This window comes from Marmota monax, unplaced genomic scaffold, assembly GCF_021218885.2.
Source record: "Marmota monax isolate L192 unplaced genomic scaffold, Marmota_monax_Labrador192_F-V1.1 WCK01_AAM20220418_F8-fsc00241, whole genome shotgun sequence".
NCBI lineage: Eukaryota > Metazoa > Chordata > Mammalia > Rodentia > Sciuridae > Marmota > Marmota monax.
In genome coordinates this window covers 1,128,303-1,142,807 of record NW_026692134.1, presented here as the reverse complement: position 1 = coordinate 1,142,807, position 14,505 = coordinate 1,128,303, and positions in this window count along the sequence as shown.

The following is a 14,505-nucleotide window of genomic DNA, read 5'->3' as shown; positions in this document are numbered from 1 at the left end:
TGCAGTAGTTATACCTGAAAAGACAGAGGTGGCATTTCAAGGTTCCTTCAAGGAATCCCTTTTCCGAATTAAAGTGCATGCCACCTTATAGTCTTATATTGGTTAAACCTAACAGTGAATATATATTTTGCTGCAGAATTTTTTTTAGGAGATTATATTTTTAATTTCTATAATAATTTCTTGTGTTCTTAATTCACAAAAGACACTGAGGCTCAGCTGTATTGAGGGTATGTGTGAGTCTTTGCAGACAAAATGGGATTGAGCCAAGATAGAATTAACCGACTCCTAACTTCAGGTGTGTTTCATTGTGCTGAATGGTCCCTAGAATGCCAACGCATTTTTCCACTTAGAGGAAAGATAAAATGTTAATATACGCAGGATTATATTTGGCTTCTACACTGTGCATAATAACTAATAAAACTGCTTACATTTTATATTATTCTCTGTCACACTGGCACCACTTAACCTGAGAAGAACACACTCATTTACATTCCAAGGGCAGTTTGAGATTTGAATTAAACATAAGTGTACACAAGAAAGGGATCCCATGATGTTTTCCAGGAAGTCAGCTTCTAAGCACTTATTGACTAATATATTTTCTTCACAGACAAATGATCAGCTAAAATGCACTGTGCTGTCAATGGGAAGTAACTGAACTGAGGGCACTCTAGTATTGCTACTGCAGCAATTTATATATGCTGGGATGCGTTATCTTTTTATTTTCTGAGCCTTATTTTTAAATCTTTGGTAATGAGTCAGTTGATTATCTAATCTACATGATTATTTTCACCCTCAAAGCAATTTAAAAGGAGCAAAATAATTATAGAACTCTGAGCACAAAGATCTCAATCCCCTGAATTCCCCATCTCAATCCAGCCATTTTAATTTTTAATTTTTTACTTATTTATGTATTTATTTATTTTGTCCATCTTGAAGAAAACATTTTCATTTTATTCCTTTACCAGGTGACCTATGGAATAAAGAGATGGGGACAGAGGTTTTACTGGGCAATCTGGATGAATAGGGACATATAAGACTGAGAAGGCAGCTACTCTGGAGTCTTGTGTATTAGGGCAACAAATAGCAAGTGACTGGAGGAGGTAATACAGCTGGGGTTTCTTGGAAATGGGCTGATTTTGTGGATCTGCACTTTCTTTCTTCATGTGTGTAAGTTTGCAGAGAGTTCATTTTTCATAACATTTCATATGTCACCTAAATGTGGTTACTTCTCCCGATATTCACAATTGTTATTTTAAACGAAGCATACGTGATTGCAAATGAATCTTCAACTGTTCCATGGTGTCATTCTTGATCTAATCAGGTGAATTTTTCCTAATGCAACACATGGGTACCAACTAATCCTCTGAGACACAAAAGAGCTAGACATCTCATTGAAAAACAAAGGTCGCCTCTTAATAACATCTGCTTGTCTAAATTATCCCCTCTAGTACCTCTGTGACCCTGACTCAGGTACATCAGAGTCCACCAAGCTTCTGGCTCTCATCATTCTTTTTTACCCCATGTTTTAGTTGGTGGCCTCCTGTTATCACATATGTCTCAGCTCTGAGAAAATCCTTCCTCTTGAAACGTGTTTAAAATTTCACAGCTCTCTACCTCCTGTAACTATCACATATTACTTAAGTAACTTATTACTTATTGACCCATATTATTACTTTTTTATATCAATATATTTATCTTTCTAGTATATTGTCTGATCCAAGAGAAAAACGTTGTGTCTTATTCAATTTTGAATTCCAAATGTATATATTAAATATATATTGCATCCTATGATATAGAGAATAAGTGGTAGAAAATTTTGAGGGATTAGTAAAGAGTACAGAGACAGAAAAATACTCTAGAGAGACATAGATATATGAAGCAACACATCCCACCATTATATGTAACTATAATGCAACCTTTAAAAATATGCAAAGAAAAAAATACATCTAAAGACACCTGTGACACTTGAAACATGTGACATTTATCTTGATTAATATGCATATCCATATTCATGAGTAATGTATGTGTGGTATTTCTTTTTGATCTACATAGGTTCTTCCCATTTTAATGCTATGTTACTGTGTTAATCCGTAAAATAAAATGTCCTTAAAAAGAAAGTAATCTTATTAGGGTTAAATTTATAAGAAAGTATAAACTCGAAATGATGAGCCTGATCCTTTTTTGTGTTTTTTTGTTGTTATTACTATTACTGATTTGATAAAGTAAAGAAGGGGCTGGGGTATGACTCAGTGGCAGAACACTGTCCTAGCATGGGCAGAGCCCTGGGTTTAATCCCCACCACCTCCAACAGCAACCACAACAGCAATGAAGCAGAGAAAAAAAAATCATATTCCTGACTAATGATACAACTTTTTTCATTGTAGATAAAATTCTCAAGTTTTAGTTTCGCTTTGCTTTACTATTAAACAAAAATTTTTGATAGAAATCATCTAGCTTCCAGGGTTTTAAACATCACAGCAGTTTATTTGGTGATCCAAGGATATTTAGACTTTTGTAACTTTATTTCTTGCTATAAAATAAAATATTAAAACTTGACTTATGAGTGGCTAAAATTCTGTAGAAACACTTCCTCAAGAGAATGAGTTTTTCCACAGAATGTTGTTTGAAAAAATAAATACTATTGCTGGAATACAGAAATCTTTTTGTTTTGTTGTAGTATAGTGATGTTTTTCTTACAACAATCATTATTTCGAATATTAGTCAAAATGATTCTAAAATTGTGGTAAAATAATAAAAGAAAGAAGAATAGCAAACTAACAATGATAAAGTTCCAAAAGGAGAAACTAAAAGTAGTCAAAGGGGAAATATTAACTAAAATTGCTAAAAGAAAATATATTGACAAAGTAATGTCACTTTAAGATATCACAGTAAAATGAAAGACAGATAGGTTTCAATTTAATGACTGCTTGGTGACCTATATGAAATAGATTGATTTTCCCAGTCTCGCTTTTAATAGAAAATGATCCATAGTCCAAGAGAAGAATAAAATCTAAGTTAAAGAAAACTTTACTCAAAAAATACTTCACAAGGTTTTTCCATTGAACTAGCTGTAAAGTTTCTTAGAAATAATTCAATTTATAAGACTGGAAAAATAAATAGGTTATTTTTGAGTCATTAAATTATTGTTAATGATAAATTAAACTATAAATAAAAACTATTACTGAACTTTTGTGTTAATTAGAATGACTTTAGATATTTCAGATTCACCTTATGGCTTATAATATCCTAAGTTACTAGATAAGATTTTACCATTAAGTACAATAGAACTATAATTTCAATTCCTTTTGCTTTTAAAAAAGTTTACTATTAGTGGTATAATTGTAAAGTAGATCTTCCAATTCACCAAGGAGAAGAACAAAAAGAGAGGGAAAAAATATTTTAAAATATCTTATTAAAAAGAACATGATCATGAAGTAAAATTTGTTCAATATATATGACATAAAAATATTCATAAAAGAAAATATTTGCCCAATACACTCAGTTTAAGGGGAAAATCTTTCCTCTTTATTAGTAAATCCTTGAATCTAATTGCTTTCCTGATCCTATTCTCTGCCCTTCCTACTCAGATATAAACTTTTTCCATATTTTTGCTATTTTCTCAGGTATGTAAGCATCTATAGATACTGTAGCTTTGTTTTTTAACATTTTAAAATATTTGCTGGGCTGGGGATGTGGCTCAAGCAGTAGCGTGCTCACCTGGCATGCACGGGGTGCTGGGTTCGATCCTCAGCACCACATACAAATAAAATAAAGATGTTGTGTCCACCAAAAACTAAAAAAATAAATATTAAAAATTCTCTCTCTCTCTTTTTTTTTAAAAAAATTGCTAATTACATTGTCTTTGGAATATTCATGTGAAACTGTAAATTTATGCTAAAACTATTCTTAAGATTTATTTGTGTTGTTCCTTTAATGATTGTTCATTGATTTTTAGCATTTTGCGTTATTTATTATACAAATATATTCTAATTTACCTGTCTGTTCTATTATTAATGACTATTTCCACTTTTTTCTATGGAAAACTATAAAACTATGAATATTTTGGCAAAGAATTATATTGTAAATGTGTGTGTCATTTTTCTATAGAATTTCTGCATTATATGATTATATGTTAATATATAGAAATAACAACTGGTTTTGAAATTGGTTATTCCCCACTTTAGCAGAGTATAACTAAACTTTTCTTTTTTTATCCTGATTTGTCTTTAAAACAATGCTTGAAGTGATTGATATTTGCTATTACTTTATACAGTAAAGTAATCCTAGGGGGGAAAAAGAAGTAAATGAAATAGATTCTTCTAACAGGACAGTTTCATGTAAATTCTGTGTAATGAATCCTTCTGGGCTAAGGAGGAAGAATTCCCCACTGACTTCCCAGACCCATTGCCTGTTAGCTCCCCATGTCTATGGGTGGGGCACACCTGTACACAGCAGGGCCGGTCCCCTTACTCCTCTCAATGTCAACAGTGCATTCTGAGGTAGGACATTGTAGATGGGACAAGCTGGTTTGGAGTGAAGCCCAAATCAAATTTATCTGAGGACATAAAATGCTTATTTTCACAGAAGACTTTGACCAGAGGAAGGGGACAAATTTTAGAGAAAGGGGGATTTGAAGTGGGTCCTAAAATGTGTCCAGTAAAATGAAGGTTTTTATCTTTACCAGACATGATATGTGTATTTAAAAGCATTGTAGATATAAAATGGTGTTATATTTTAAATTATTTCTAATGGATAATAAACACTTAAGAATTTTCTTAGGAAATACAAGTGATTTAGGTTTAATCATATGAAAGTATTAATGTTCCACACTTTTTGACACACAATAAAAATAATTTCACATATTTCAACATAGTAGTTTTGTTACCATATTTGTGTTTGAATTTATTTTTAAATAACTTATTTTCCATTTAGGAGAGTATTTTTAATTAATTAATTAATTAATTAATTAATTGTTTTGGTGCTACAGATTGAAACTAGACATTCACACATGCTAAGCATACACTCTATTATTGAGCTACACCCTGGCCTTAAAACAGTTATTTTTTTAATATTTTTCCCAGTTAATGGCTGATCATCATATATAGTGCTTTGGATTAAAGATAGTTCTAAATTTTAAACTTTTTTACATTAATATTTATAATTTCATGACCTGGATATTGATTATTAATGTATACTCACAAATGAAGCTTTGATTTTTAGCAAAGTAGTCTTTTGATAACAAAAACTGTGTTGATTGATTTAATAGGTAAATTTCATTACATATGAGTTTTCATGTGCATTAGCATGATCTAATGATCCATTGTTTGAATGTATTTTTTAATTTTGATTTTTTTTTCTCAAAAAGGATATGTGTAACTCTCATTAGAAATGTAGGCTGGGATTGTGACTCAGTGGTAAAGTGCTTGCCTAGCATGTGTGAGGCACTGGGTTAGATTCAAGATATTGTGTCCATCTTCAGTTAAATTTTTTTTAATGTAGCCTGAATTTTAACCTGTACTGCTCTAATGAGCGGCTACAAATCATGTTCCCAAAGTATTAATTTTGTTATAGGTGTATATACAATCTATTTTTCATTAAAAATTTTTAAAGAACAAAATAAATAAGAAAAAAAAAACTACAAAAGCAGAACATGATGACCCTCTGTATACTTTCCAAAATAATTATGACATTATTTGAAATTCAGAAGTCAGCCTCCTGATCTTTCTGAGTCCAAAGATAACTGCTATTATCATTTCTCAAGTAAAAGTTATTTGGAAAGTATGTGGAACCATTGCCAAACCATTTGAAAATGCTCACTAACTGATAAAATTATATAATTTATTTTTATTTTTATATGTCATCATATATTTTATCAGAAAGCATATACTCACTTTATCCTTGAAAGGTATTAAATAGAGTTCATCAAAAATGAATAAATAAGTAAATAAATAAATAAATAAAGTATATGTAATCATACAGATGGAAAATATTATGTATTATTTATCTGACTTACTTTGTTAACATTATTTTATCCATATAGCATAAACTTGTATTTTTTTGTCATTATTCATTACCATACAATTCTTTGCAATTTTCCCTTATTCATTTTTCATGCTGTAGACCTTTTTGTGAGGTTTCAGCTTTTGTCTATTACAAATACTTTTATTCAATATTTCTATCTATGTATTTTTGTGAATATGTAAGTAATTTTATTTTGGAGATATATATGAGGGATTAGGTTTTTAGAATTATATGGATTGGCATACTTAAAAGAGTTTTCAAAAGGGATTGCCAGCATATGTCATTGTCAATTTTTATTTATTTTTTCTTCTGTGTTAGGTTTGCAGTGCTGTTTTATTGTGGTTAATTCCACCTTCTTGTTCCTTAGACTGACTATCTTCTCAAGAGCTTACTAGACAATTTGGATTCCTTGATAATGTGAAGTACCTACTCAAAATCTTCTTTAAAACTTGGTGTGGTGGCACATGCCTGTAATTCTAGTGAGTTGGGAGGCTAGGGCAGGAGGATCACAAGTCAGAGGTCAAAGTCGGCAATTTAGTGAGACCCTATCTCTAAACATTTTTTTTAAATTTTAATTTATTTAGAGTCAGAATCTTTCTGATTTTCTTAGCCTCACTAAATTGCTGAGGCTGGTTTTGAATTCTCAATCTTCCTGCCTCAACCATCCAAGCCACCAAGTCACAGGCATGCACCACTGGCTGTGCCTCAAAACAAAATTTTTCAAAAGAGGCTGGAGAAATAGTTAAATGGTAAAGCACCTCTGAGTTCAATCCTCAATGCCACAATAATTAAATGAATAAAATATATAATATTCTCCATGTTTTTCAATAGGTTCTTTTTTTCTTATTAGTGACTAGAATTATAAGTAGATATCTCTATATCTAATTAACTATCATATAAAAGTATCTTGAGAGATAGGACACGTATCTTCTGCAAGTTTCTTGTATAATGTGAGTACATTTTTTGACTGCATTTGCATTCTTTTATAGGTGAACTTTGACCTAATTTCTTAATTTTAATGAAGTCTAATTCATTTATGTTTTCTTTATTGTTAGTACTTTCTGTATCCTGTTTAAGAAAGATTTTTGTCACTGTCAGAATCATACAGATAGTCCCGTAGGTTGTTATTAGAGGTTTTTATTGTTTTATCTTTCACATGTATTTCTACAGCAAGATGTCAGTTAAAACTAGCATTCACAGTTTCCATATTCAGATTAAATTGAATTAGTATCATTAATTAAAATATTTGTGAGTTGGTTTTTTTTTTTTTTTTTTTTTTTCTAATGGAAATGACCTGAGGTGCAGGTCACCTATTCCTGTAATTTCAGGTCTGCAAGTTTGCTTGCTACTTCTATACTTTCTCTTTGGCTCAACAAGTCTAATTACATTTACATCAAGGTAATACTGTTTATCTCTGGCTTTATTAAGAATCTTATTTTCCATTAGTTTATATCCAATAAATTCATTCCGGATTTTCTTAGTTTCTGTGTTGCCATATTAGTTTAGAATCAGCCCGGACAATATTTTCTTTTTTTTTTTTTCCTTTTTTAAACAGATAGAGAGAATTTTAATATTTTTTTTTTAGTTTTTGGCAGACACAACATCTTTTTTGTATGTGGTGCTGAGGATCGAACCCGGGCCGCACGCATGCCAGGCGAGCGGGCTACCGCTTGAGCCACATCCCAGATTGACCTGTCAGGATTTTATTTGGAACTGCATTGAATCTATAGTATAATTACAACAGAAACTGACACAAAACATGATGTGAAATATTCTTCCATTTATTTTCCTTTCTAAGATTTTTTTCTCAGAAATTTTAGAAGATTTTTCTCTTTTTTTGTTATTATTTTTGTTTTTGCTTTTTTGTACTGAAGATTGAACATAGGGAGGCACTCAACCACTGAGTCATTTCCCAGCCCTATTTTTATTTTGTATTTTTATTTTGAGTCAGGTTGTCACTAAGCTGGTTAGGACCTAGTAAATTTCTGAGGCTGACCTCCTGCTATAATCCTCCTGTCTCAGCCTCTCTAATCACTGGGATTATAGACATGCATCTCTGCACCCAATTTAGAAGTTGTTGTTTTTTTTTTTAAGTTTAGCCTTATTAATTACTATAACAACTGTAACAGATAAGTAAACAAATAATAGAACAAATTATAACAATTCCAAAATATTTAATAGTATTTTAAATGGTATTTTAAAATTTATATTCTACTTTTTTTTTTTTTTTTTTTTTTTTTTTTTTTTTTTTTTTTTATTGTGGGTTGTTCAAAACATTACAAATTTCTTGACATATCATATTCCACACTTTGATTCTAGTGGGTTATGAACTCCCACCTTCACCCCATACACAGATTGCAGATTCACATCAGTTACACATCCATTGATTTACAAATTGCCATACTAGTGTCTGTTGTGCTCCGCTGCCTTTCCCATCATCCTATATTCTACTTTTAGTGATCATGAAAGAATTCAGATTTTTATAACTTTATGTCTTGCAATTTATCCAAATTCAGCTAATTTTATTATTTATAAATTTGTTAGGTATTCAAATGAAAAAGTTCTATTTCTTATAATATCATACCTTTAGTTATTAATCTTTATTTTTTTGAATCCTTGAAGTTATTAGAATTGAAGTGTGATATTAGGTAAGAAAAAAGGTAAAAAATTTCCAAATAGGTGAAATTTTTTAAATATTACACAATTGATTATGATGTTTTCTGTTCTTCTTATAGTAGAAACTTTTGATAAATGCATTTCAAAATATAAGGATGTTTTCTTATATTTCAAATTGAAAGTAGTTCTCTGAACAAATTAAAATCTAAAATATAAGGTAGATAGTTTTTAATGTGGAAATGTTTTAAATTAGATATCTTGGTTTTTAATGCATAGAGGATTCAAATCCCATTTATTTTTGTGGATTATCGTAAAAAGAAAGCATTATGTCTATTTATTCAAATTTAATTAAATTACATTCATATTTCTCTTATATGTTTTAATATTTGTAGCATCTGAAATATGTATTATTTCATTTGTGATTTTTTTTAGTATTTTTTAACTAATCCAATTCATTACTAATACATCATTTGAATCAAACTTTACAAAGCACTTTCTCATTTTATTGAAATCTCTTGATGGTAATTTTAATTTTTCAAGAAAAATCTCTTTAGTCTCATCACTTATTTTTTTTTTCATTTTTCCACACATTTTTAATTAGCTCTTTCTAGTTATACAAAATATTATAATTTATTTTGACATAATTATACAGCATGGAATAAAATTTGTTTGGATTCAGTCCCTAGTACTTCCCCTTTCCTCCCCTCCTTCCTCCTCTTGTTCTTTTCCTCTACTGAACCACTTATTTATATTTGTCTTCTTTCAGTTAGTGGCTTGTGGATGTACGTTAAGCCAAGATTCATTGTGATATATTCATATATGTTCATACAAAAGTTAGATCAGATGAAGTCCACTGTTCTTTCCTTTTTGCATCTTTCCTTCCTTTTCCTCTCTCCTCATCCTTAATTCCATAGATCTTTCTTCTGTTTCCATGGAATCCACCTCCCATTTCTTTTCTTTTTTTTCCTTATTTTGGTCTCGTTTCCCCATATCAAGAGAAAACATGCAACATTTAACTTTCTGGGTCTGAATGATTTCACTTAGCATGATGGTCTCCAGTTCCATCCATTTACCAGCAAATGCCATAATCACAATCTTCTCTATGATTGTGTAATACTTCTTGTGTATATATACCACATTTTTTTTATCCACCCATCTGTTGATAGGCACCTAGTTTTGATACATAGCTTGACTAGTGTAAATATATATATATATATATATATATATATATATATATATATATATATATATATATATTATATCTTTTGGATGTATACTAAGGAGTGCATTTGTTGGGTCATATGGTGGTTCTAGTCCTACTTTCTTGAAGGATGTCCATATTTCTTTCCAGAGTGATTGAACTAATTTGCAGTCCCACAAATAATGTGTGAATATACCTTTTGCCTCACATCTTTGCCAACATTTATTATTTGTATTCTTGATAATGTCATTCTGATTGCAGTGAGATGAAATCTCAGTGTAGTTTTGACTTCCATTATCCTGATTGCTAGAGGTGTTGAACATTTTTTTTCATATATTTATTAACCTTTTTTATTTCTTCTCTTTCTTTCTTTCTTTTTTTTTTGAGAAGTGTCTGGTTCTTTTGCTCATTTATTAATTGGGTTATCTGATTTTTTGGTGTTAAATTTTTAGAGTTCTTTAAGTATCCTATATATTAATCCTTTATCTGAGAATCAGGTGTTAGATATCTTCTCATATTTTTTAGACTCCCTCATCATGCCCTTGTTTCCTTTCAGAAGCGTTTTAATTTGATGCCATCCCATCTATTGACTCTTACCTTTATTTTTTATGTTTCAGGAGTCTTGTTAAGGAAGTTGATGACTGTGCCAATATGTTGTACTGTTGAGCCTACATTTTCTTCTAGCAATTGCAGAGTTTCTGGTCTATTTCCTATTTCCTATTTCTTTGATACCCTTGGTTTTGACTTTTAGGTAGGGTGTCAGATAGAGGTCAATTTCCATTTTTCTACATATTAATATTGTTTTTCAAGCAACATTTGTCAAAATGTTAAAATTCTTATGTATTAGTACTCAAGTGTTTGTATGAATCTATGTATTTCTTTCTTCACACTGATAAACCTGCCTCTCATCTGTTTGCCCTCATCATTATTAACATAAAAATGTATTCTATTAACTGTCTTCTTTTATCCATGCCTTATTCAAAATTTCTTGCTTAATATCTAAACAGCTGAACATTTTCTGATTTTATTTTATTATCAATTGGTATTTTAATTAAACTCTGGCTAGAAAACATACTTAAAATTGTTCAGTCCTTTGAAGATTTTTTAAGATTTATTTTATATCCCATTAAATGGCATATTTTAACAAATATTCAGAATCTTTAGAAATGGAATGCATATATTTCATTTCTGCATATACAAATTGAGTGGTGATTGTTAATCCTGTGAATCAAACTTCTGTTTCATTTTTATTTATTTGTTTTCATTTGAGGAGTCACTGAGAGATTGCCAAGAGTTAAATGATCGTGATCTCTCATATTTCTAATATTTTGTAAGCAGAGGTCCTGCCTGGTTTTAGTTCAAATTAACTTTTTTTAATTTTTGATCCCAGGAATTGAACTCAGGGCCACTCAACCTCTGTGCCACATCCCTAGCCCTATTATTTATATTTCATTTAGAGATAGGGTCTCATTTCATTGCTTAGAGCCTCACTATTGCTGAGGCTGGCTTTGAATTCATGATCCTCCTGTCCCAGCCTCCCCAGCTGCTGGGATTACAGGTATGCTCCATGGCACCTAGCTCAAATTACCTTCATAGGGATATTTAAATAGTGAACAGCCTTGGAAGATAAATATGTATCTGTCTTTAGGGGTAAAAAAAAAAAAACTGGTTAGTTTACTTTCCAGTTGTATAAAGCTAATATTTCCCTCTGATGCAAAGGTCAGGCACGCTTACTGCTCATTGTTAAATGTGTAGGTTCCTTAAGCTCTGGGTTTGCTGTTTGCCTCTTTATTGCAACCTAATGTAGTTGCAGGGTTACCTTTCCTTCCTGTATCACTCTGTAAGAACTGAGATTGAGAAAACTGAAAAAAAACAAAAACAAAAAAACCAAAACAAAACACTTCTTTGACTGCTACTATTGCCCTTAATAGAAAAGTCAGTTCTTTGTAATGCAGGTGTTTCATGTTTGCTTTCAAAATGTAAAATTTCAACTCCCCTCACAGTTTATATTAAAAATGAATTTTGAAGATATGTATACATGTAAGTTTGTGTGTGTATGTATACATATATGTGTATATATGTATATGCATATATGTATATATATACACATATATGTATACATATATATGTATGATCTATGTATATTGTATGTGTGTCTATAAATATGATGACCTAGAATACTTCAGCTAGGTATATCTAAACACAAAGCAATGTGCTAAAGAAAAAAGAAAAGAAAGAAAGAAATAGAAAAAAAAATGGAGGGTCATAGAATGATGGATCATCTACTGGGAAACAATTTGAAAAAATGTGGAGGTAGATATGAAATTGTGCTAGACACAAGAAAGTGATAGAGTATCTTTAATTTTCTAAAAGACAAAAGAATCAACCTAGAATATATATGCAGTTAAAATATACTATACTATTCCATTATAAGTGTAAAATTTGAGTTTTTCAAATTCTAAGTGACTCTATAGATATTGTACTTGTACAGCATGAGACAGGGAAAAATGGAAAAGTCGTAACACAACTGGTTTGAGTTCAAAATATAGTTTGGTCAATGTGATGCCAATGGCTCACTTTCTGCCTAATGCCACTCTCTTTTTCCTTCTCACTAACACAAGCTCAATTTAGTTGGACATGAACAGAATTTTCAATTTCACAATGACACAGGAGCAAGAGGCAAAGTTTAAACAAGAAACTTTAAGTGGAAGCCACTGAGTTATACTGCTCAGTGTGCACACACTCATTGTCTCTTTTGTCTTTTATTTCATATTTTTATTACCATAAAAGGACTTGATTGCATGAATCAGGAAAGACTGAATGTGACAATTAGAGAACAATCTAGTGAAGAGATCATTCTTCAAACAGGTTTCAATCACATTATCAAAGCCATTAACTGGCTGGACTACCTCTAGTTTCTCATTAACATGATGGCACACTTTTTTTTTTATTAAGATACTGTTAGATTATCTGTTATACTTACAAAAATAACTTTTTTATAGGTAAATATCTTAATTTTATAATGTGTTTAAAACACTTGAAATGCTGCGATACCAACAAAGCAGCAAATCAAGGAACAAAGGAAGTGAGGAAGGAGGAGGGAAGAAAAGAAAGTAAAAACAGAAACAAGCAAGTGGTTACATAATGAGCACACAAAGTTTCAAGAGAAATTCCTAGAACCTAGAAGCTAGGATCAAAGTTAGCCTTGCGAAAGATTTCTAAGCTATATATATAAGATGATGATAACTCTGGTTGTCATTGAAGAGATCTGCTTACTCAAATGTTGAAGTCTGAACGTTAGAGAATTGCACCTAGACAAGTGTGGGAAGAAAGTTTTATTTAAAAAATAGTAACACGGACTTATCCTGGGAGGGAGAAGGGGGCCATAGCTGTTGTCCCGGTATTCCAAGAAGTGGAAGCGTCCTATCTCTTTTATACATTTTAGAGTTTCTTTGTTCTCCCCCTCCTTCCCCCTCTTTTCTCTCCACATCCTGGTACATGACTAGGCTCAGGAGATGTCAGTGAGATGGCTAAAAGTTGAGAAGCAGAGGGAGGGGCAGCGGGAAGGATCAAAAGGAGTGATCCAGGCAAGTAGCAGCACAGGAAGCAATAATTAACAACTTTTTTTAAACAGAAAAAAATGATATTTTTAATGTTGAAAAGTCAATTCATCATTGGGAAGATGGCGGCGAGGGGAGTGCATTACCCCCGTGTGCTGCTTCACTGTGTGGGAGTATGACAAGTCAGGACGGCTAAAGGGTATCTTGTTAGGAATTTCCAGCAATAGTGGGGTGCGCTGGAACCTGGAGGAAGGATTTCCATCGCACGAGGATCGGCTACGGGGACTCAAACGCGAGAGGTTTGTCGCACGGAGGGTAACACTGCTTATTCAGTAAATCGCCCCGCGGCTAGAGTCTGCAACGCGCGCTGGGATAGAGACGCAGGGTTACAGTGCTGCAGTTTCTGCCAGCTGTGCAAGCACCTCACTCAGGGCTGAATTCTGGTTCGAGACGGGGGAAGGAAGCGGTCCATCTCGGTTCTCCACACAGGTCAGACCACAGAGGAGGCCAGCAGCCACCATGTTGGTAAACTGATGTCACCATACCTGTTTTCGACTGACCGCAGCTCATTCAGCCATAGAACAGGTAATTTCAGGCTGCAATTCGCCCGCGGCTTGCAGACAGATTGCTAGGGTTCAGCGCCTGGGTGCTTCTTAGAATCTGATCTTATCGGAGTGAACACCGAGCGCGGGGCGGCCTAGTTCCGGCTCCCGGAACCGTCCCAGAACCGCCCTGGCTCAGGGCTGCGGAGCCTGCGGAGGCTGCTTCTTGGACCCTGCTACTATCAGAGCAAACACCAAGCACTAAGCAGACGAATTCCGGCTCCCGGAACTGAGCCCGCGGGGACTGCTTCTTGGAGCTTACACTTATAGGAGCTTACACCTAGCACGGAGCGGCCGAGTTCCAGCTCCCGGAACTTCCCTGGACCGGGGATAGGAGCCCACGGAAACTGCGTCTCGGTCCGGGTCCTGCTGAGGGCCGGTCAGGACTCACCCGTTGCTTGGGTTGCCCGGCAAGGGGAACGAAATGCTTCCATTCGCAAAGGATACCAACATGGCAGAGATCTGATGTCAGCAGAAAGCGGAGGAGGAGAGATCTTCATCAATA